Genomic DNA, 21,458 nt, shown 5'->3' with positions numbered 1-21,458 from the left:
TCAAATGCACTGTTATTAAATGACAAATACTGACTCAAAATATAATTCAGATTTAGTGAACAACTGCTTAAAATAGGAAGCAGAATTTTAAATAGGATATGAATTCATCTTTGAAATACTTTTTCTCCATTTGTATATAAACAGAGATGGGAATATAAAATATGTCCTACATGTTAACCAGAAATTAAAAGAAAGCCACTACTAGGATGGCATCGAACATACTTTGCATTCTTAAGGAACTGATGGGTGTTCATACATTTAGTAGACTATTCATTTTCAAAATCAGCTTCTACTCCAAGATGTAAAAGGAAAAGAAAGGAGACAGAAAACCATTTAAATGAGGTAATTTCTATGTCTTAAGTTTAGAAATGAAGATATTGATGATTTTAGTAAACGCTATTTTATGCATCATAAGAAGGTACTACTCTATGGAAATAACAATATAACTTACTGAGTACCTGCTCTGTGCCAGGCATGGTATTAGAGACTTCACATTCATGAATTATGTCTCTGAATCCTCAATCTAACTCTTCAAGGTTGGCAAGTTTCTCCAGAAAAACCAGTGCTCAGGGAAATAAAGCAATTAGACATAGCTTATGAGTGTTATACGAAGTTCAGTTAGCAGCACAGTGCCGACTTGCCTTGGAGTTTACCTTCCATCTGCAGTTATACCTTCTCTGGAAGTCAAAATGAAGAGAACCACCACAATCGTACGGCGGATTGCAAATGCCTCCTTACACTCACAGTTAGAGAAAGGGCTTTTAAACACGTCACTCCCTTGCTTAACACCTTTCAAAGGCTTCTCATCACACTTCAGAAAACCCAAATTAATAAGCCGTACGTGATCTGGCCCCAACCCCTCTCCAAGGCGATGGCTCCCCCACTGCCCCTCCCTTGCTCTGCCTCAGCCGCGCGGGCCTTCTGTGTTTCTGGGAACACCCAGGAATCCTGGAACACTGTTCCTCCTCCCTGGAGAGCTCTGGGCACTTCTTACAGATTATGGCTTAAGTGTCATCCCAGAGAGGCCCTCTCTGACCATCACCGCTCCCTACTTGCTTCCTTCACAGCATGTAGCTGTGTATCTATTTGTGTATCGTTGGTCTCTCCCACGGATTGTAACCTACCCAAGGGCAGGGAGTACAAACCTATGTATACTTAGTGCCTAGCATAAAAAGAAATACTTGTGGAATGGATGAATGGGTTTATGAATAGGGACCGAACAGGAAACTGAGAACTTGATAGGATTCTGGGTGATAGAATTCTGATGCCCGGACCTTATATGACTTCAGGAACAGATTACATGGATTAGGACATGTGGGCCTAATTTCATGGGCGACACTGAAAGAATTCTTAAACCTTATATGGGAAAGCAACCCACCAAAGAAACCCAGATTAAGATGGTAACGGTGTTTATATCCTTCACGAAATTGTTGTACGATTTAGCCAACTAATTGTTGCTTAGTACATCTAGATATTTTTATTCATCATAGGTTTCATGATTAACACCTCAATATTTGGAAGAGTTTTAGGGAACTGGGTCCTGAATGTCTTATGCCAATCTTCTCTTAGCTCCGTCTGTGCCCCAGGGGCCCACAGGCTGTGACAAAAAAGAGTTCTGCGTAGAACATTTACACGCTTGACGTAGTACAGGGCAGTTGCTAAGGCAGAAAGCCAGAGGTAATGAGCACTGTGCGAATTATGTGCAGTTCTTTGCAGCACTTTCCGGCTGTAATTGAACTATCCCCTCCTCGTCCTTCAGGTGCTATCAGGATGAGTTTTCGCAGACTTCAAGAAAATCCCTGAAGGGCCAAAGACACTTTCTTGGTGTTACAATCCTTATTTCAACTGAAGCTAAATGTTTGGCTCCTGAGTACTTTAATAAGTTTCAAGAAAAAAGAGTATTCTAAGTGGAGAGTCCTTGCCCCCTTACCCCAAATGCAAAGAAATCGATCTTTATTTATTGTCAGGGTAAAAGAAATGCATAATATTCAGAGTCATACGAGAAGTGGAAGTTCGGTTTTCCAACTTAAAGCCACAGCATATTTGCGATCTGTAGTTTTTTTACACCTGTTCTTCTGAAGGGGTGGTGGCATGGAACTAATGTTTTATTAAGGAAAAAATGCAGTGTCAGCATATGAGCCCACCTAAGATCCTTTGTGACAATAAGCAATGTCTAAACCTAGCAGTGGGATACACAATGCCTATCTAAACACAGAAACCTGGCTTCCTCTCACAAGTGACGATTATAAATTTCACTCAGACAATAAGAATGTCTGAAAGCTATGTCTCTGTCATAATCCACCCCTGTCTCAGATATTCTGTTAAATCTACAGGGCTTTTTTGTTTTTAGCAAGGAAATGGTTTTAATTCTTCTGCAAGTGGTACCCATAATACCAAGAGTACAGAGACCATTTAGTACTTGTGGCCTCAGCAAAGAGCCCAAGCACAGAGTAAACAGTGATAAAAATTCCTTCTCTCGTTTTCTCATCTCCTAGTGTTGACTTAGTAGAGTGATGATACCTACCTGAGTGCCCTCTCTTTGCATTTTGGAGATCTAGCTTTTAGATCTGTCTGCAATTTGTCCTTTCTGGGTGTACTAAAAAATATTAGATTTCTAAAGCTAAACCTCACTAGAACATCCATTTCCATGCAAAATTCACTGTAATACCAATGGCCACCACTGTTAGAGCTCTTACTATGGACCAAGCACTTGACATTTACTTCATTCAACTCTTATCACATTCTCTAATGTAGGTACTATTCCCATTTTACACATGAAAAATAGGTGTGAAGAGACTCAAGATTCCACAGTTGGTTACGGGTGAGGCCTGGTTTCACACTCTGGTTTATCTGGCTCTGAAAAATGAGCGCTTGGCCACTACATGTTTCTGCCTTTTCCCTTCCCCCTCTGGATTAAAAGAGAAAAAGGAAAAAAAAACCCCCAAAAACCCTAAACTCTTTTTTCACACAACGATTGGTTTTTACTGCCATCTCTTCCTGTATTAAAATATAAAGTCTCTTTTGTCTCAGTGCCAAATATTCATTTTTTCAGTTTATCCTATTCATATTCAAAATGCACTTGATCTAGAAAAAGGGGAGTGTGCTCAATTTGATCTGTTTTAAGATTCCTGCCAAATTAAAATATGCCCACATTCAAAATGGTCAGATGTTCCTTCAGTTACTTATTTTCATAAGTTCAGTTTTTCTAAAGAAACAGTTTCCAGCCTATGGATCTTAGTTTCTAGGAGCCCTTGGAGTTACTGTAAAAGGTGTGTGAATGGATTCTGAATTTGTGTCTCCCACATATAGGCATTGCTACTTTCCAAATATATGTATATGTTGTGATTGAGTAAGTGTAAGTTAATTTAAAATTAAATTAATCATTAACCTGGCAGTAGCCTGTCATCATTATGTAGCTTCCTAATCAGCAGATACTAAAAGTTAAAGGACTTTCAACAAGGGATTCTCATACTTAAGAAGGTTAAAAACCGAGTTTCAAATGATGGCTTTGAGATAAATAATCACTACTTTCAAATGTTCACTTAAAGAGACTCAAGATATCCACTCAAAATTACAAATTTTATAGTCTTTGTAGAATATCTCGATTTTTGTTGGGCTCAACAATTCGGGAGAGAACCAAAGAAATACAGGACCTATGACTTCCTCAAATCAAGGTTATATTTATGCAGGGAAAAATGGGGCTTCAATTCAGTATTGAAAGGTTGATTGGCAAAATGTACTTGACATGACTTTCTGTTTTAACCATGATTTATCGCTTTGGGAGAACAACTGGTCACCAAGTATGTGACCCCGAGTCTCCATTTCTTGCTCTTGTCAGAATACCTCAAAACCAGAAGAAAGAAATCTTCCTTCACTCCCACCCCCGTTAGATGCTGCCCAGGAACGGTAGGGGACACAGCTTTTCTGTGCTGAAATACAAGTAGGGCAGAAGAACCTACCGTGGAGACCCTGTAGAAGTGGCCCTACCTAGAGACGTGAATACCTATTATATGGGCTGCCAACTCTGGCTGCTCCCCTCCCTGGCTGGCCCTGGTCTGGGCTTCCACTCAGGCATGGAGGAAGAGGCCTGTCCTTCCCTCCCTAGTGTAAATCTTCTCAGGGGTCTCTTTCTGGGTTTGTGACAGCCTAGTCTCAGCCAAGTGGTGGAGTAAATACTCCTTATTTGAGTTAGCAGGCGATATAGATTCTTCAGCTTATCGTTCATTAGAGATTATAAAATATACATTTCAATCTTGCTCTCTGATATTGTGACTAGACTAGAGATGGATTTGTGGGCGTGCATTTCACAATTCTCCCTTTGTCCGGACCTGAGTGGTAATTTGATTTGTATCTGGTATATATATGTGCATATGCATAATGCTGTTCTTAATGTCAGTTTGCCCACCTCTAGAAATACTTTTCTTCCAGGGTAACCAAGCTTATTGGAATATATATAAAAGAGTAAATAGACTCTAAAAGAGGGGTCAAGGAATTTTCTCAGGAAGAAAGGGGATGAACTTTGGCCTGATTTATTTTTATGTCTTAGATGTCTTTTCGGTTTTCTTCTAGTTCCTTGGGTGTTGTATTCTGAAGAATGAAGTGATCAGATACATGACGTATAGTTTAAGTGTTACTATACTTTTGAGAGCGTAGTTAGGTCTATTTTCTCAATTGTTGACAAGGTCAAGGAAATAATACAATGTGTGTGTGAATTCTAAGGTCAGGTGGACCACATTTCATCACAATAAGAGTTAGTGGAGTAAAGTTTGTGGGGTAGAAGATGACAGTTTCATCTATCTGTACCATCTAACACTGAAATGTAGTTGCCTTTCTGAAGGCAAAATGTTTCCTAAAGTTTCTATTCAGAAAAATAATGTTTTGCAATTGAATGGACTTATGGCTGTGAAAACATTAATTTTACATTTCTGGTCTTTACTCCTTATTTTAAGATATAAGTAGCACCTGTTCTATAATAAAATAAATTGACTTTTTTTGCTATAGAAAAAGTAATTCCATATATCTTAAGTGGTAGGTAGTTTCTATAATAAAATAGATATATTTTTGCATTTTTATTCAACTTGAAAAACAAGTATAAATCTTTAGAACTGATTCCTACACCAAAACACTTTTTTTTTTTTTTGGTACGCAGGCCTCTCACTGTGTGGTCTCTCCCGTTGTGGAGCACAGGCTCTGGACGCACAGGCTCAGTGGCCATGGCTCACGGGCCTAGCTGCTCTGCGGCATGTGGTATCTTCCCGGACCAGGGCACGAACCTGTGTCCCCTGCATCGGCAGGCGGACTCTCAACCACTGCGCCACCAGGGAAGCCCCCAAAACACTTTTTAATGAAAAGTTGTCAATTGTGGTAGTTTACAAGGACACATTGCAGTAGTTAACAAGGACACAATTGCAGGTGTCTTTATGTTCCAGCATATAAGCTTAGTTTGAGCATTCTTACTGTCATGTCACTGCTCTTCCCTGTAACCTTGATAGATCACCCCTATAAATATCTCTTGGGGTGAAAAGTAATTTAATCTGTGGATCTGTATATTACCTCTTCATGAACATCCTATCAATTGTGCCAGAATGCTTTCATGATATGCACTGAACTGAAACCATCAAACCTATTTCATTGAGGATTGTTAGTTAGACCATAATCTTTGGTCTCAACTCTGTCATTAAATTTTGCTGAAACGTTGTTCACTTATGCATGGAAAAAAAGCTAAGTTTGTGATTTGGTCTCAAAAGACCCTCTGCTTATAGGCCTGGGTGACTCCTGGGAACTTGAATATTCGTTTTATCTTGAGGTTGACCCAATTAGAACCCAGATTACGATCCCATAAAATGGCAGAACTCTCACCACTTCCCAAATGATCTGGGAACTCAGAGCCAGGAGAACACAGCTCACCCTTTATCACCAACACAGTGGATAACGCTGAAATGATCTCTCCTCGCCAGTTCTCTTCTAATTCACCGCCAGTAAGCTTAGTTGAAAATTGTCTACAGCCCTCAGATATGGGTTTATTAAGAGATAGTCTGAATAGGATACTGTGAAGCATAAATACGGGCAGGCAATTCAAGACAACATGGTTAATAAAAAATGAGATAATTTACATAATTTTCTTGATGCTTTTAATTAAGTAGTCCTCAAGAGAGAGAGGCCTTGAGGCCTTATTGAAAGAGCCCAAGGCTCTTTCCCACTAACTAGTGTGTAATTTGGGGCCAACTGTTTAACCTCTCTGACCTTGGTTACTATGCTTGTTAAATGGGGATGATATAGAAACTGCTCCATCTCAGGGATGTTAGGATAAACTGTGATGATAAATGTGAATGTACTTTTCAAAGTAAAAAGGGCACTATATATACAACTGCTTGGTCTCAGAGAATTGCAAGTTAAATACATTTTTCCATTTAAACTGTATTTTTATGTATTATGTTGAGATATTATGGCCCAGAACGTAACTGTTTTATCAGCTGGTACGTGGGGTATGTATTTACGTTTTATAGAAATTATATAGGGGAGGATGAAGTAGTTTGGGTAGCTACTAAATCTTCACTATGTCTCTGTGAAGTGTTCTGATCCTGTTTATGTAAGTTGCTGGTAATCATTTGTGTAAGTTATGTTATAAATTATACTTTATAACTCTGGTGAATATTTTAGATACAAAATAGTTCAATTTTTTATGATGAAAAGACTAATTCAACCACAAAAATATCACTTAATCTTTAGTGGGAAAATTAGCTAGTTGTAAACCAAAACATTTGGTTTCATTGCATAAGGGTCCAACATTAAATTTAGCTTTAATATAAATGGCAAAATTGTAATAATGATAATACCCTTATTCTTAAACTCTCTGTAAATTTGTTGTCTTTCACTACCAGCAGAGGGAGCCCTGAGAATTAGATTGTGCCAAGATGGCTTTGTTAATTCTTCTGTGTTTACACATTTAGCTCATAATAAAGAAATAAAAATCCATCACAGATTAATGGAAAGTCATCATTCTTGGATTAGGCTGTAGATTACAATTTGATTTGACTACTGATTATAATGAGCTTTAATAGACTAGGAATATCTATAGCCTGTCTCTGCTCATCCTATCAAGGCATCAGTTACAAACTTCCACAATCTATCCAAGTTCAGTAATGATATCACAATGCGCAACTTCACAGGACATCAGAAAGGATGCACTCTCAAAACATAATTTTATCAAATACACTGCAACAGTATTATGAATTGCTCTCATTGACTACATAACGTCCACATGAGAATTGGAAAACACACATATGATGTAATCAGTTTTTCCTCATTTAAACATATTTATCACTTAAATTTTATTACTTTTAAAAATAGGAAATAGACCAAAGTAATCTGAAGGGAAAACAAATGATGAAGTCCCAGCATTTATGATTCAGCGAAAAGCTTATTTACAGCATCTCACTGAAAAATAAAAGTTTTTCCAAACTTCAAGTATAACCTATTTATCAGAGAGCATATTTGCATTGTTTTATTGCCCTTAATTAGATAAGAGTGCAATGCAATTGTATATTTTATGCACCTGTGACTAAACGAACCTGCTGAAAATTGAGACTGCAGTAACTGCATTTTAATATTACACAAATTCATTTTAATAATGGTATTTTAATTTTGGCATAACTACTAACCTAATATCAAGAAGTTTCTTTGCATCAAGACATTTACAAGCATGGGTCTTTGCCTTCAAGGAGCTTATCTATTACAGTTGGAAATTCAATAGCGATTGAATCCCTTTTTCATGCTAAGGAATTCACATTAGCAAACACTTACTGAGTACCCATTATGAGCCAGGCACGGTACTGAGTGCAGAGGTACAAATGTGAATAAGACAGCAATCAAGAGGCCAACACTGACCAACAAGTCAAGGACTACAAGGCAAGGTGGTACATACTGCAGTACAATAATAAAGGCAACACACTGCTGGGCTTTGAAATTACTGAAGGCAGGGAACTTATCTAAATCTTTGTAACCCCAATACCAAGCACAGTGTTTTGCATATGGTTACCGTTCAACAAATATATATTGAATTCATTAATTAACAACATGTGAAGTGTTTTAGTAAAGCATCTTTTTGGTAAATAAGTTACTTTAATATTTCCTACTACTTCCTCTTCCCATCACTCCAGTCTTTTTTCCCCTCATTCTCACAACTTACGGGATAGCCATGCTTTCCTCTCATGTAGCACAGCAGTTGGGTCACATAATTGATGCTTGATTATTTGCTATTCCCCTGGCTTTTTTATTTGCTATTCTCTACCCTGTGATACCTTGGAATACGTGAGATGTATGTGATAATAACCCCTTTTCCCCCCAAAATCCCTACGACAATGACAGCAGTGATGGGCATTTGGCTAAGTACCACATATGCATTATCTCACTTGAGCCTTCAAATAACTCTCACTATTCCTATTTTTAGAAAAGATCTTATGCACAGAAAAATAATGTTCTTCAGGTCACAGGGCTGGTAACTGGTGGAGGTCAGATATGAATCTAGGACTCTCTGACAATAGCCTTCCTGCTCTGGATAACTGCACTATATTGTCTATTTAGATTGTCAGAGGCAATTTGAATTAGTAGTGGAAATACTTTCTTGGAAGAGCTAGTATACTTCCTCTGAGAATACTACAAATAAATGGGTTTTAATGTATCAGACATATTTAAGTTTTAAAAATTATATTGTGAATACAGTAAAATACTTAGGTTACAGAAGCATAAATGAATCAATAACTGATAATGTTTTCTCAAAAACATTTTTTTTTTTTTTGGTTGCACTGTGCGGCTTGTAGGATCTTAGTTCCCCAACCAGGGATAGAACCCCTGCCCTCTGCAGTGAAAGCACCGGGTCCTAACCACTAGACCTCCAGGGAATTCCCAACAAGTTTCTTTTAAAACTGAAGAACTAAGAGTTCGATTTCTGTAATAATCAAAACACCTTAAAATGTATCTTCACATGCTCACTAGACCCCAAAGGACTCCCCAGACCTGGACCACAGCACAGCCTGCTGTGGAACGCTTAGCAGCTTTGTTTTCCCAACTAGACTCATTAGCAGCGCCAGGTGGTAATAACTAGCCGACTGATTCCTACTAGTAAAAGAATCTGCCTGAGGTCACCATGGACTCTTTCCCCCAGTCTCTGCTTCATCTCTCACCTGATACGCTTTTGGAAAGTAATTATTCATGGCAGGAAGTTGTCATACAACAGAGAACGATTGTGTGTCCTGGGATTATAGAGGCCCTCAGATCAAATACTTTTTATTGTGAAAAGAATACATTGAAAAACATGGTTTTCACCTGCATAGAATAGTGAAATCCATTTATGTTTTTTTTCTTTCCTGTTTATTTCATCATTAAAGACCCAATAAAGGAAAGTATTTACCACTTGGAGAGAATGTTAGCACTGATGTTTAGCATTGAGCACAATTACGTAGATTCCATAAACAGAAATAGCTCCAGCCTCCAACTGGAATAACAGAGTAGATATTTTAAAACCATCTTTTTTCACACATTATAAATTGTTACTCATGAGGTAGAAATACTCAGTATGAAGTAGTATGTGAAAGCAGTAAGTACTTAGTTAACCATTCTCTAGGAGGATTTTTCAGTTACCTAAATTTTGTTCCTGCTTCATTTTTTTTTAATTTAAAAAAGGAAGATAAGGTGAAATAAATCAGAAGATATATTTAAAGCAACTTTCTGCTACCTTCCAAAGATTTGGTCAGCCAAACTCCTAGACCTGCAAGCACTGTCCAACATAGTAGCCACTAGCCACATGAGGCTGTCAAGTATTTGAGATATGACTAGTTCAAATTGAGACTTGCTAAAGTTTAAAATACATACTAGATTTTTGGAAACTGAACGTGGATAAAAAAGACAGTATCTCAGTAATAATTTTTTATATTGATTAAAGTCTGAGGCAGTGAGCTTGGTGGTCCGCGGATCTGTCTCTTGCTTCAACAGTATTTGGACAGAACAGGCCCAGGGACGCCCTTTGCTCCAGCCTCCGACCAAGCTCCAACCTTTTTCCAGTCGCAGCCTTCAGAACCAACCACTGAGCTATCCTCGGCCACAAGGACCAGCCAACACCATTTTTTGAGCTTAGCGCCTTATCACCAATCAACCATGAGCTCCCAGATTCGTCACAATTATTCCACCGAGGTGGAGGTCACCGTCCACGGCCCGGGCAACCTGCATCTGCAGGCCTTCAACACCTACCTCTCTCTGGGCTCCTATTTCCACCGAGACGACGTGGCTCTGGAGAGCGTGGGCCACTTTTTCCACGAATTGGCCGAGGAGAAGTGCGAGGGTGCCCAGCCGTCTCTTGAAAATGCAAAGCCAGCGGGCCGGCCCCCTTCCTGGACGTGCAGAAGCCACCCCAAGATGAGTGGGGTAAAACCCAGGACTCTGTGGAAGCTGCCCGCCAGACGCCCCGCTCTGTGACTTCCCGGAGAGCCGCGACCTGGCTGAGCAGCTGAAACTCACAGAGAAGATGAGGACCACGTGACTCACCTCTGCAACCTGGTTGGTCCCCAGGCTGGGCTGGGTGAGTTCTCTTACAAACACTCACCCTCAAGCATGGCTAGGGCCTTCTGGAGCCCAGCTGTTACCAACCTGGGTTCTTGGACTCTTTAATCAATAGAAATTGATAAGAGGCCAGAGGGGGAATTTAGGCAAGGCTTTATTGGGACTCATGCTGCAGCATGAGGGAGCAAAAGCAAGTAACAGGTGCCCTCGCTCGTTCCTGGGAATGGCTAGGGTGCGTTGCACTGGTCCCTTAAATGGGGTGAGGGTAGGGGTAGATCGGCGGGTGGGGCTGGAGGGGCGGCTTAGGTGGTCTGCCCATCCCTTTGGTGGTGCTGTGAGCAGGGGTCATGCCTCGTATCCTGCTTTTGCTCCCCACACCTCTGAAGTGTCAGTTGGGTTTTGGCCTTTTTGTATCTCTTTGTTCATAATTTGCCCCAACTGTGCAAGCAGGCAGTTATTTTTAGTCCCTTATAGTTTCTTTGTATTCTGTTGCTGGAGGAGACATTTGTCCAGGTGCAAGCACTCCAGTAAAGGGTCCCAGGTCCCAGCCTGTCCCACAGCGGCCTCTGAGGAGCCCCTCTTGCGTCAGAGCTTCTGCCTGAAGCCCCGTCTCTGCAGCCACTAGGCAGCTTTGTAAGCACCCTGGAGCCCTCTCCCAAGCCTTGGGCCAAATGGGAACAGTAAAGCTTTTTGCAGCCGAAAAAAAAAAGGCTGAAAATATTTTAGATATAAGTTCAATAAAATTGTATTCTTAAAATGAATTTCACCTGTTTCTTGTTACTTTTTAAAATGTGGTTACTAGAAGATTTAAAATTACCTGTATAACTTGCATTATATTTCCATTGGACAACACTGTCCTGGGCTTTTACTTTGGGACATCATTGTTCCCAGTGAAACAACTGACCATTAGTAACAGCCAGAGCCTTAATCACAGAATTAAAACTTAATTCAAAACACTTCTGAATTGTATGGTATGTGAATCAAAGTTAAGAAAATTATCCTAAATAAATTAGAAAACTCCTTTCCAATTTGCATACTGCTGCATTATATGTCATGGTGAAAAATTAAAAACAACCCAAATGTCCAAATAGAGGAGTGACTAAATAATTAATGGCATAGTTTCATCATAGAATTCAGATATTAAAATGAAGAGTGTAGGCAAACTCTTGACAGAGTTTGTAATAATGAGAAAATTCCTGTTTTCTATGATTAAATGGAAAAAAAACCCAATATATATTATTTGCATCAGACCATAACAGTTAAAAATGCCTAGAAAAAAAAAACTAGAGGGAAATACTAGCCCCAAAGTATTAGGAATGTTTGGGCTGTGGGCTATGTGAAAATTTTTCCTCCTCACACTCTTCTTATTTTCCATATTTTCTATAATCATCAATTTTAAAATTGAGAATATTTTATTAAAAAACCCAATAAATCCTAACTTTAAGCCCATTTTTACATTTTAATTTCCAAGAAAGGAGAGTAGAATAATAGACTTTTACAAAATTTAAAAACAGAAGTTGGAACAAAGGTAGAATTTCTGTTTGAAATCTTCAATAAGCCTTCAGTTAACCAAAACATTAATTATCCCACTAATTAAGTACCACTGTCCTTGTTATAGAAACATGAAGAACAGTTCACCAAACTGAGGTGAAAATGGAGTCAGCTAAGGGCTGGTGCAGTGTTGTTGACTGTTACTTTACTCTGTTGATTGAGACCATGTAACACAAATTCCACCAACTATTTTCTTTTTTTTGGTAGTATTATTATTAAATGCACTTATTTTTTACTTTTATTGAGATGTAATTGACATATAGCACTGTATAAGGTTAAGGTGTACAGCATAATGATTTGACATATATCGTGAAATGATTATTACAATAAGTTTAGTCGACATCCATCGTCTCATAGATTTAGAAAAACAAATGTTTTTTCCCTTGTGATGAGAATTGTCAGGATCTACTCTCTTAACAACTTTCCTATATATGATTACAACAGTGTTAACTGTAGTCATCATGTTGTACATTACATCCCTAGCACTTATTTGTCTTATGACTGGAATTTTGACGACCTTCCTCCAATTCCACCTCTCCCCACCCTTTGTCAACTATTTTCATTTTCTTGAAGTTTTCTTTTCTTCCCGTAGCTGAAGTCTGGAAAGAATAAAATTCCTTGCTCCTTCCCAAAGTGAACTTTTCTATGTTGCTCTCTTTCGGTTGCTAATTTGTCATATATTCACAAACCTGTTCAAATCCCGCCCCCGCCTTTTCTAAAGAAGCCTTTCCTGGGCCTTGCATTTAGGCTTCCACTTCAGGTTCTCCTCTCTCTGCTCCCCCGTATTACCCACGGCCTCCATTTTCGTTCCCACTTAGCAGTCTGGGTAGCTGTGACCCTAGTAGAAGAGCTCTCTGTAATATTTATTATCTGCTCTCACCAAGCCCTGTGACCTCTCTTTGCAGTCTGCAGTAGGATTCTAGACAACTAGCACTCCCCTGCCCTGTTCAGGCTGCTGCCTCTGCCCTCAGTGCCTGGTCATCTACTGCCCATTAAAGATTTACCCAACCTTCAGCCCCAGCTGGTAACCCACTTCCTGCCAGAGATTTCTCAGATTTTGGCAGGCAAAAATAATTCTCACTCAGTCCTATGTGAATGGAGGGCACGGGCTGGGTCTCATTCACCTTGTTCCTACTCAGCAGAAAGTTTTCCACACAGTAGATAGTGCTCGATACCTGCTCATAGCGTTGGAGGGACTGAAAAGACAAGGGGTGCTGAGCTTTTTCATCTCCTCTTAGTGGTGTGCAGAGATTTTTCACAGCAGTTGGGGATTTCTGACTATCCCTAAAATAGAATTTTAGAGCTAAGAAAGAGCTGATCTAAATTTCTCACTTATAGATGATGAACCCAAGGCCCAGTGGCATTGAGGCCAGACACATAGTTGGTCTCCAACAAAACCAGAACTAAAATGCAGGCCATCTGGCTCCCAAGTCAAATCACTACTCACCTCTCCCTGCCTATCTTGTACTTTCTTTTTGTTGTTATTGTTGTCTTCTCTCATTTATAACCTTGTACGTATTAGGCATTCCACAAATATTTGCTATACAGACCAAGATTTCATGATCCTCACAATAATGTGAGTGATGTAGACAGGAATAATGTTATAAGACCCATTTTACAGACAAGGAAACCGAGGCACAGAATGGCTAAGAGGTAGTGCTTTTGGACAGGTTGTTTAAAAATCTCTCCAGGCCAGTGCTCTTCCCAGTCCATTCCATACTGGGGACAGGAGATTCAGCAGAGTCCATGCTTAGTGGCAGGAGGTAACAAAGAAGTAGGTTTTGGGAAGGTGGGTCTTCATTTTGTAATGGACACACTTCTCCCTTTAATCTTCATAGTGTTGCCGTGGTCAAAGACGTGGGTGGATTTTTCTGTGAACTGCTTCAGCTAACTGCTAAGGTCTCCTAGAAGTTGAGGGAAGCAGGGGAAAAAGGGAATAACTAGGAGTCTGACTCCCCCTTGTCACCCTCCAATACTCAAAAGTGTCAGTGTGTCCATGATGAATAGCTGAGGCTGCTCCACCTTCTTCTTCAGAGTTTCCTAAGGTTCCCAGAGGCAGCAGCTGCATCTCTCTCCTGCTCAGCTGAGAACTCCTTGTGGAGTTCCTACCTCAATGTTCTCTGATGAACTTCTGTTTATAGCATTTACAATAGAAATGAACGATGAAGTTCTCAATACTGAGGGTACTTTAGAGGCACGTTTAACAGAGAATGGGCTCCAGAACCATTCTACTGTTTTTGAATCGCACCTTGATCATCTCCTCTTTGGTGACTATGGGCAAATTTCTCAACATCTCTGTGCCTTAGTGTCTTCATTTGTAAAATGAGAGTAACAGTACCTTCCTTATAGGATTGTAAGCATTAAATGATATAAAGGATGTGAAGTGCTTAGAACAGTGTCTGGCATATGCATTCACACACACATATATACATATACACATACACATATATAAGCACTCATCAAATGTCCTACAGTATTTCTATTATCATAGAACCACATATTGCCTTCACAAGTAGTGAAATCTTAATTTCTTTTTCTTTTTTTTCCAATCTTGTACTTTAATTGCCTAAAACTTTCAGAACTGACTTTTTGTGTCCTCACTGAAGCCTCTCAAGAAGGAATAAAAATAATCTACTGTGGACACTACTGCCCTCCCAGGTTTGGGCACCCAAAATTTTAATTCACACTGAATATTCCTTTTGTAGCAAATAGGGTGACTAGCTGTCCTGATCTGCCTGGGACTAAGGAGTTTCCCAGGACGTGGGACTTTCAGGGCTGAAGGAAAAAGTCCCAGGGAAACTGGGACAATCGGTCATCCCAGTAACAAAAGTTCTACTAAACACTTTAGTCTCCTACCTTATATAAATGACAGCCCTGTGAATAGGCATTTGCATTCCAATTCTACAGGTAAGGAAAACCGAGGCATAAAGGCATTAAATGATTTGTCCAAGGACATGTAGATTATAAATGGCAGGGCAAGATTAAACCTTACATGTGTTTAGCTATAAACTCATGATCATTCCACTACTTTCCAATGTGGAAGTGTGGGTGCTTTACAGCTGTTAACATCTGCACAGGGAAAGATAACCCTGTGAAAGACTTAGCTTAACAATTGATTTATTATGGGCTAGTTTCTTTGAGGTCTTGCTAATTTGCATGATTGACACATAGGAGAAGAAAAGCAGCTGCTTAAAATGCATAAATTATTTGAAAGTGATAATGAACCAGGTAAAATTTAACTTATGCAATCTCAGTCCATTTAGTCTTCCCTTCCTGGAGTGGGAGGTGGGGTGGATGAGAGACAAATATGACATGTATTTACATGTCTAGAAAATATGAATCCAGTTAAGTTTATTAAGCTAAGTTTGAATCAAAGTAGTACACTACAGTCAAACTAGTATAGAAGAAAATTAGGAGAAATATTAGTAGTTTGATAGTAGTTGGATTAATAATTTGATAAATTAGTTTGATAAATTAGAGCTTGGTTTTCTTCTTTTCTTTACTTTTGAGATCAATTTATTGATTCATTCTTTTCTTTCTTTAGGAAAAAGCAGTAATTATAATTAAATACTGTTTTAAAAATTAAATGCTTGAATTTTATATTTATAAAAAGATAATAACAGTCAAATGGTTTTTTTAAAAAAAGCATAACAGGCTATTCAGTGAAAAGTCTCCCTTCTACCTTCAAGCTACACCACAAAGTTGTTTCCCTCAACAGAACCAACCACAGATATTCATTCTGTGTATGTCCCTTTAGAGCTAATTAATCATCCACAAGCAAGTACAAGTTTATATTCCTCCTCCTTCCAAAAAAATGGTAGCATGTGAAGGACATTATTCTGCACGTGAATATCCTTTTAAACACAGTAACACATCTGAGAGATCCTTCTCTATCAACACATAAAGACTTTCCTTATTCTGTTTTATGGCCACATAATATTCCACTCTATGAATCTGCCATATTTACTTAACTAGTTTCCTGTTGATGGTACATACATCACTTAAGCAACTTTAAATTTATTGAATAAGTAATACATTCACATGTTCATTATATGTATATAAATTATATATATAAAATATATAATGACATTTATATAAAGATAATTATATAAATAGCTTGCATTCATTAATGTCTTCCATCCACCCCAGTACCCCCACCTTACCACAAATACACCCAGGTAAAAACGTTATTAGTTTTAGATATAGCTTTCAGAGTTTCCTTATTGATATAGAAGTAAATACAAATGTATGTGCTTAATTTTCTTCCGATTATATGTAAAAAGTAGACTAGTATATACAAAATATCCTGCAGTTTGCTTTGTCCACTCAATAAAATATCTTGGAGAAGTTTTCATATCAGTACACAGCAAGCTTCCTCATCTTTTAACAATTTATTTAACAATTGCATAATCTTCTGTTGTGTGGATATACCATATTTTATTCAACTGGTCCTCTATTAATTAATGGTCATCAAATACTATTCTGCCTGTTCAAATGCCCTGTGGCTCAATGTCCTGTGACTATTGTCTGGCATAGAGAGGATTTGATAACTTAAGTTTACGATAAGTGCTCAACTGCTTCTTTACTTTCACTGAGTTTTTCACATTAAGGGTTAAATATCCACGCTGATCTACTTGTTATTCTGCACATGGCAGAACCTTCTTACCTTAAGCACCATAAACAGTCTCTCTGAATATCACTGAAACGCTGTTGCTATCACAATGAGGAATTACAGAAAATGTTGCAGCAATTATTACATTACTCTTCCCTATTGATTGAGCTGTTGCAGAAGATACCAGACGTGAGTGTTCCGAGGGTGCTGACAATACCCGAGGAATTTGTTCTTAATCATTTTTGTTTTTTGGGGTGTGGAGAGAGTGAAGCCTTCAATGTTCATTGATTTTTAAAATGTTCCCTGACCATGATCCAAAATGATAATTCCTAATGATCCCTAATTAATTACTTCAAGAGCTAGAGTTTTACATCATTAAATAATGCAGAATATGTACAAACCTGCTTTTAGTTTGTTTTGGTGGAAACAATTTGCATAGCACATACAATACTATAAAGTCCTTCATATGCAAGAGACATTATTAGAAGGCTTTTATTTAAAAAGCTAAACATAAATTACGGTAAGGTAGCTTTGGTTGTAAGATGGTTTAAACGGAAACAATCCAGTGGGGGGAAAATTAATCTACTTTTCTAAAATAGAGGCATGTTTTGCAATGAAACAGGGCAGACTCGTTGCTGTTTTACAGAGCGTCTTTAATTCTAATGCATACTTACTACAGCGGTAATAGTGTCTATCGAACATAGCTTGGCAGCATAAAGTAAAAAGAAATGGCATTGAACTATAGCAACAATTATTTAGTTTTCACATAAGGATGGGTTTCTGGGGTGTAAACTTTGTTGCTCAAGAGATATCATAGATTTAAAATTTTATTTTAAAGAATAAGGATTTAGGCTTCAGAGATAGTGTGACATTTTGGCATCTGATGGGCAGGTTAGTATAGTGGTTAAGAGTATGGGTTGTTATACTGTCTACAATACTGTCCATAACTGTGGAATTCATAGCCAACACGGGTATGAATTCCAGCTCCAGAGTTTTGTTCCCTCCAGGTAAATCACTGCACCTCTGCTTCCTTATCAACCATGTAGGGCTGCTGTGACAGCGCCATGCCTGCTTGTGTATTTCAAGCTATCAGTAAGCGGCAGCTTTTTACAGTTTGCTCACTGCACCAGGGCACCTCTGCAAAGCCTTTGAATCTCGTCTTTGATTTGTCCCAACTTTAAGGCATGTTCTGGTGTCGCGTTGGGGTGTCAGATGACATCCTGGGAGATGATCATGAAAGCCTGAGTTCTGGGAGGCCACCTGTCTCTCCACCTCTTTGGGAACATCCCTGGGTTGGTTTTGTTAGGGTTGGGCTGAGAACTGAGGGTGGGGAACCACGCTTAGTAACCCCCTTGACGGCCTCCCTATCTAAGGACTGTGCTGTGCTAGGGCATAAATCTTCTTGTCCTCCATGTCCCGGGACTATCACTGGAGTGCTCCTGCAACTGGGTGAAAATCATATTGTGGGATATAGAACATAAACTCAATACTGTCTGCTAAAACTCCTCTCCTACACCTGGCCATATTTTTCTGAGCACCCAGAAGAAATGGTGAGAAACTAATGATCAGTTGATAGCAAGTTGAAAGGGCCCTTTTCATGTCTAGTTCCTACATTCTAAAGTAGCTATACAGTAACCTGTCAAGAATTTTATTCTTTCTTTAATACCTGTAATAAAGAATGGGGAAAAATAGGGTAATGAAATCAAAACTGTGTTCTGCCTAGTTTGTAGATGTATTAGAAAGAAGTCATATGCTATCAAAAGTGTCTATGATACATACAGAAGAATAAACACAGTATTCAAAGAGTATGCCCTTCAGAAAAGGTCAAAGAAAGACAAGCCTACAGTTTAGAAATGGTAATAATGTATGGATTCAATGAAAAGTTTTAGGTTGTGGCTGATTTTTAAAAACATTTAAAAAACATATAAAGTCTAAATCAACATCTGAAATAAACAACACATAAATATATATAGGTCTGAAAATTTTCTTTCGTTTATAATCCTTTTTTTTTTTTTAGATTAAAAAAACGCCTTTATTTCTAAAATGTGGCTTAACTACACCCGCGGTGTGCTAAGCCAGTTTTGGAACTGATCCTGCAGCTCAGAGTAAAACCGGGCCGATGGAGGCGCAGTCAGGGCTCCCAGTTACGGGCACCAAGGTGTCACTACTCCAGCAACTCAATCTACAGAGTTTTTCTTCAGCTGTTTTTTGTGACGTATGGAGAGTCATTTTGGATTTCTCTGTACGACAGAGAGGTCCGACCTTGAGGAAGACCGGCAGCCCACATCCTCTGCTTTTATAGGCTTAATGATATGGCCTGGCTTGGTGACAACCTTCGGCATGGTCAGCTTTTTGGAAGGACCTCTGGGGGTTCCATGTAGATCCTATAGGGGTCTGAATGGTCCTTTCAAATTGCTGATGGTGTGTGAATGGATATGGAAGCATCTGCACCTGATGAGCCACGGCATGGATGTTCCGCTTCTCATTGAGAATCACATTTGGCAAATTCTTGTCTTTCCTTGGAGGACCCTCAGGGGCTTTAATGAGAAACCGGCGTCTCTTCTTGGCACTGGGCTTCAGGCCCACACCACCCCACTCGCCCCAGCCAGGCAGAGTCAGGTCCACATCCTTCGGCTTACTCGCCTCCACAGCTTCCCTCTTCTCTTTCAAGAAGTCTCTGATGACATCATTCCCAGCAAAAGCTTCCTTTATCATCTGCCTTTGATCTCTCTCTTCATCTTCCAACTCCTCTGCTGTCGTGGGAACTGCCAAGGACTTCATGGAAGGAGATTTTGTGGTCAGGAGGTTCTGGAGATCAATCATTTGCTCCTTCCTTTTCTTCTCCTTGGGGACACCAAGATGATTACTTGGGTTCCTCTCCAACTGCTGCCCTTCTACCGCAGCTCTGGGAAGCTCCTTGTTTTGAAAACATCCTTCTTTGCCCAGTTCCTCCAGTTCATCCAGAGTTCGTGCTCTCTCCGGCCTCTGCAGCAACAGAGGCTCCTCTTCCTCCCCGGCAGGTTCCTCTCTCTGGACCGCCAGAACTGTCCTCGTTGAACTCAGTTCTTGCTTCCTGGACTGATGGCTCTCCCTGTTGAGTTTCTGAGTCAGTGCCCTCAATTCAGACAGCACCTCCTGGCTGCTAAGATCTTTTGCTTCTTGACTGCCCACCGGCTTGGTGATCTGGTCGAGCCCAGACTTTTGTCAAAGTGATCGCCTTTCCTCAAATTCTTTCAACAGAATTTCTTCCGCCACCACTGGTCCTTCTTCCTCACTTTCAGGAGCCTCCTGGGCTGCAGGCTCTGCAAGTTCTTCAGGGTCCCCCTGGACCTCAGCCTCTTTTGTGTCACCTGAGTGATTCCTGAACATCCAGGGGTTCGGTCTGTCTGCCTTCACCTGCACCTCATTCACCACGTCAGGGATAAAGGGTTCACCCTCTTCCTCCGCACCTCCCTCCTCTTCCGCACTCTCGGAGGCCACCTGGATCTTCTGCATCAGCTCTTTGTTCCTGGCCAATTGTTCCTGCATAGCCTGGCAAGCCTCCAGGTCATATTTGGCCATAATTGCCTTTGACTTTGCCCATTTCCCACTGTTCTGGTGCTTAAGGCTCATTCGCTCCATCATTCTGGCCTTTTCGAGTTTTTCCAGTTCTTCCAGTGCTGCAGCAGGATTGACCTTCCGCAGCTTCTCGAACTCTTTTAGGGCTTGCTTGGCCTTTCCTTTCTTCAGAAGTTTGTGATACTTTTTGCTTTTGATTTTCTTCTCTCTTCGAGCCCTGGCCTCATAGTAGGACTGCAGGGCCCGGGCCCTTTGAAGCTCTGCTCGGCGCATCTTCACCTCTTTCAGGCTCATGGCTTTGAGAGAGGCCTTTTCCATGGGAGTCAGTAAAGGGTCTGTCACTGGCTGCTTGTTCTTATGGAGGAGATTAAAAATCTCCTGCTCCAGGGGAGTTCTTGCCTTCCAGCCACTGACCACATGTTCGATGGGAGGAAAGATGGACTGCTGCTTGCTCAGGGGAAAAACCAGCTGCTCTGCTTGCCAGTTCTTCTGCACGACGGGATCCCATTTGGAAAGGACTTGTGGGTTTTATCAAATGCCACTTCTCTGTGGATCCGCTCAATCTCTTCTCTGTGAAGGGGTAACTCCACAGTCTTCTTCGATTTGACTCTATTCAGCTGCTTTTTCACAGCAGCCAATGAGGATGAAGTTTTAACAGGCTCAAGCAGATCTGAAAGGACCAACTTTTCTCCTGATCCTTCAGAACTGACACTGAACTCTGACACCTTCGGACTAGCCTCAGATCTCTCAGCCAATTTCCGCCTATTCTTTCCATCAAGTGAACTGATTGCTTCCAGAAGCTTTTGATGCTTTCTTTCTCCATCACTGTCCCCCTCATCTTCACTGGTGCTCAAGGGGTACTCTCTTGGCAAATCCTCTAGTTCTTCCTGTTGGTTTAAAGCCAGAAGGCTGCTCTCCGCAGCCCGACTCGAGCTCATCTCACCAGCCTGTATCTCACATGGGCCAGAAGCGGAAGCCAAAAGGCTCATTTATAATCCTTGATCTTCAGGAGAGGGGCCACATCTTCAGTCACTGCTTATCCTAGGCAGAGCTTACATACTTGATGAATAAGTGAATTGATGAATGAATGAATGAATAAATAAATTAGAATAATGCCAGGGTCCAAAAACTCCTGACAAATTACAACATTTACAATATTTTCAATGGGATAATAGAAAGCCAC

General features: G+C 40.0%; 2 pseudogenes; one reads left to right on the top strand and one right to left on the bottom strand.

The window, feature by feature from the left end:
• The first annotated feature begins 10,152 nt into the window (after window positions 1-10,152).
• On the top strand, window positions 10,153-10,662 carry LOC113605104 (ferritin light chain pseudogene; annotated as a pseudogene).
• An 8,217-nt stretch (window positions 10,663-18,879) lies between these two features.
• On the bottom strand, window positions 18,880-21,245 carry LOC113631314 (U3 small nucleolar RNA-associated protein 14 homolog A pseudogene; annotated as a pseudogene).
• Between the last annotated feature and the right edge of the window lie 213 nt (window positions 21,246-21,458).

The sequence above is a fragment of the Aethalodelphis obliquidens genome, unplaced genomic scaffold (assembly GCF_003676395.1).
Source record: "Aethalodelphis obliquidens isolate GAN/ISIS:26980383/991018 unplaced genomic scaffold, ASM367639v1 scaffold2, whole genome shotgun sequence".
NCBI classification, from domain to species: domain Eukaryota; kingdom Metazoa; phylum Chordata; class Mammalia; order Artiodactyla; family Delphinidae; genus Aethalodelphis; species Aethalodelphis obliquidens.
Note: the sequence above shows the minus strand (reverse complement) of the source record. Positions and strands in the feature narration are given on the sequence as shown.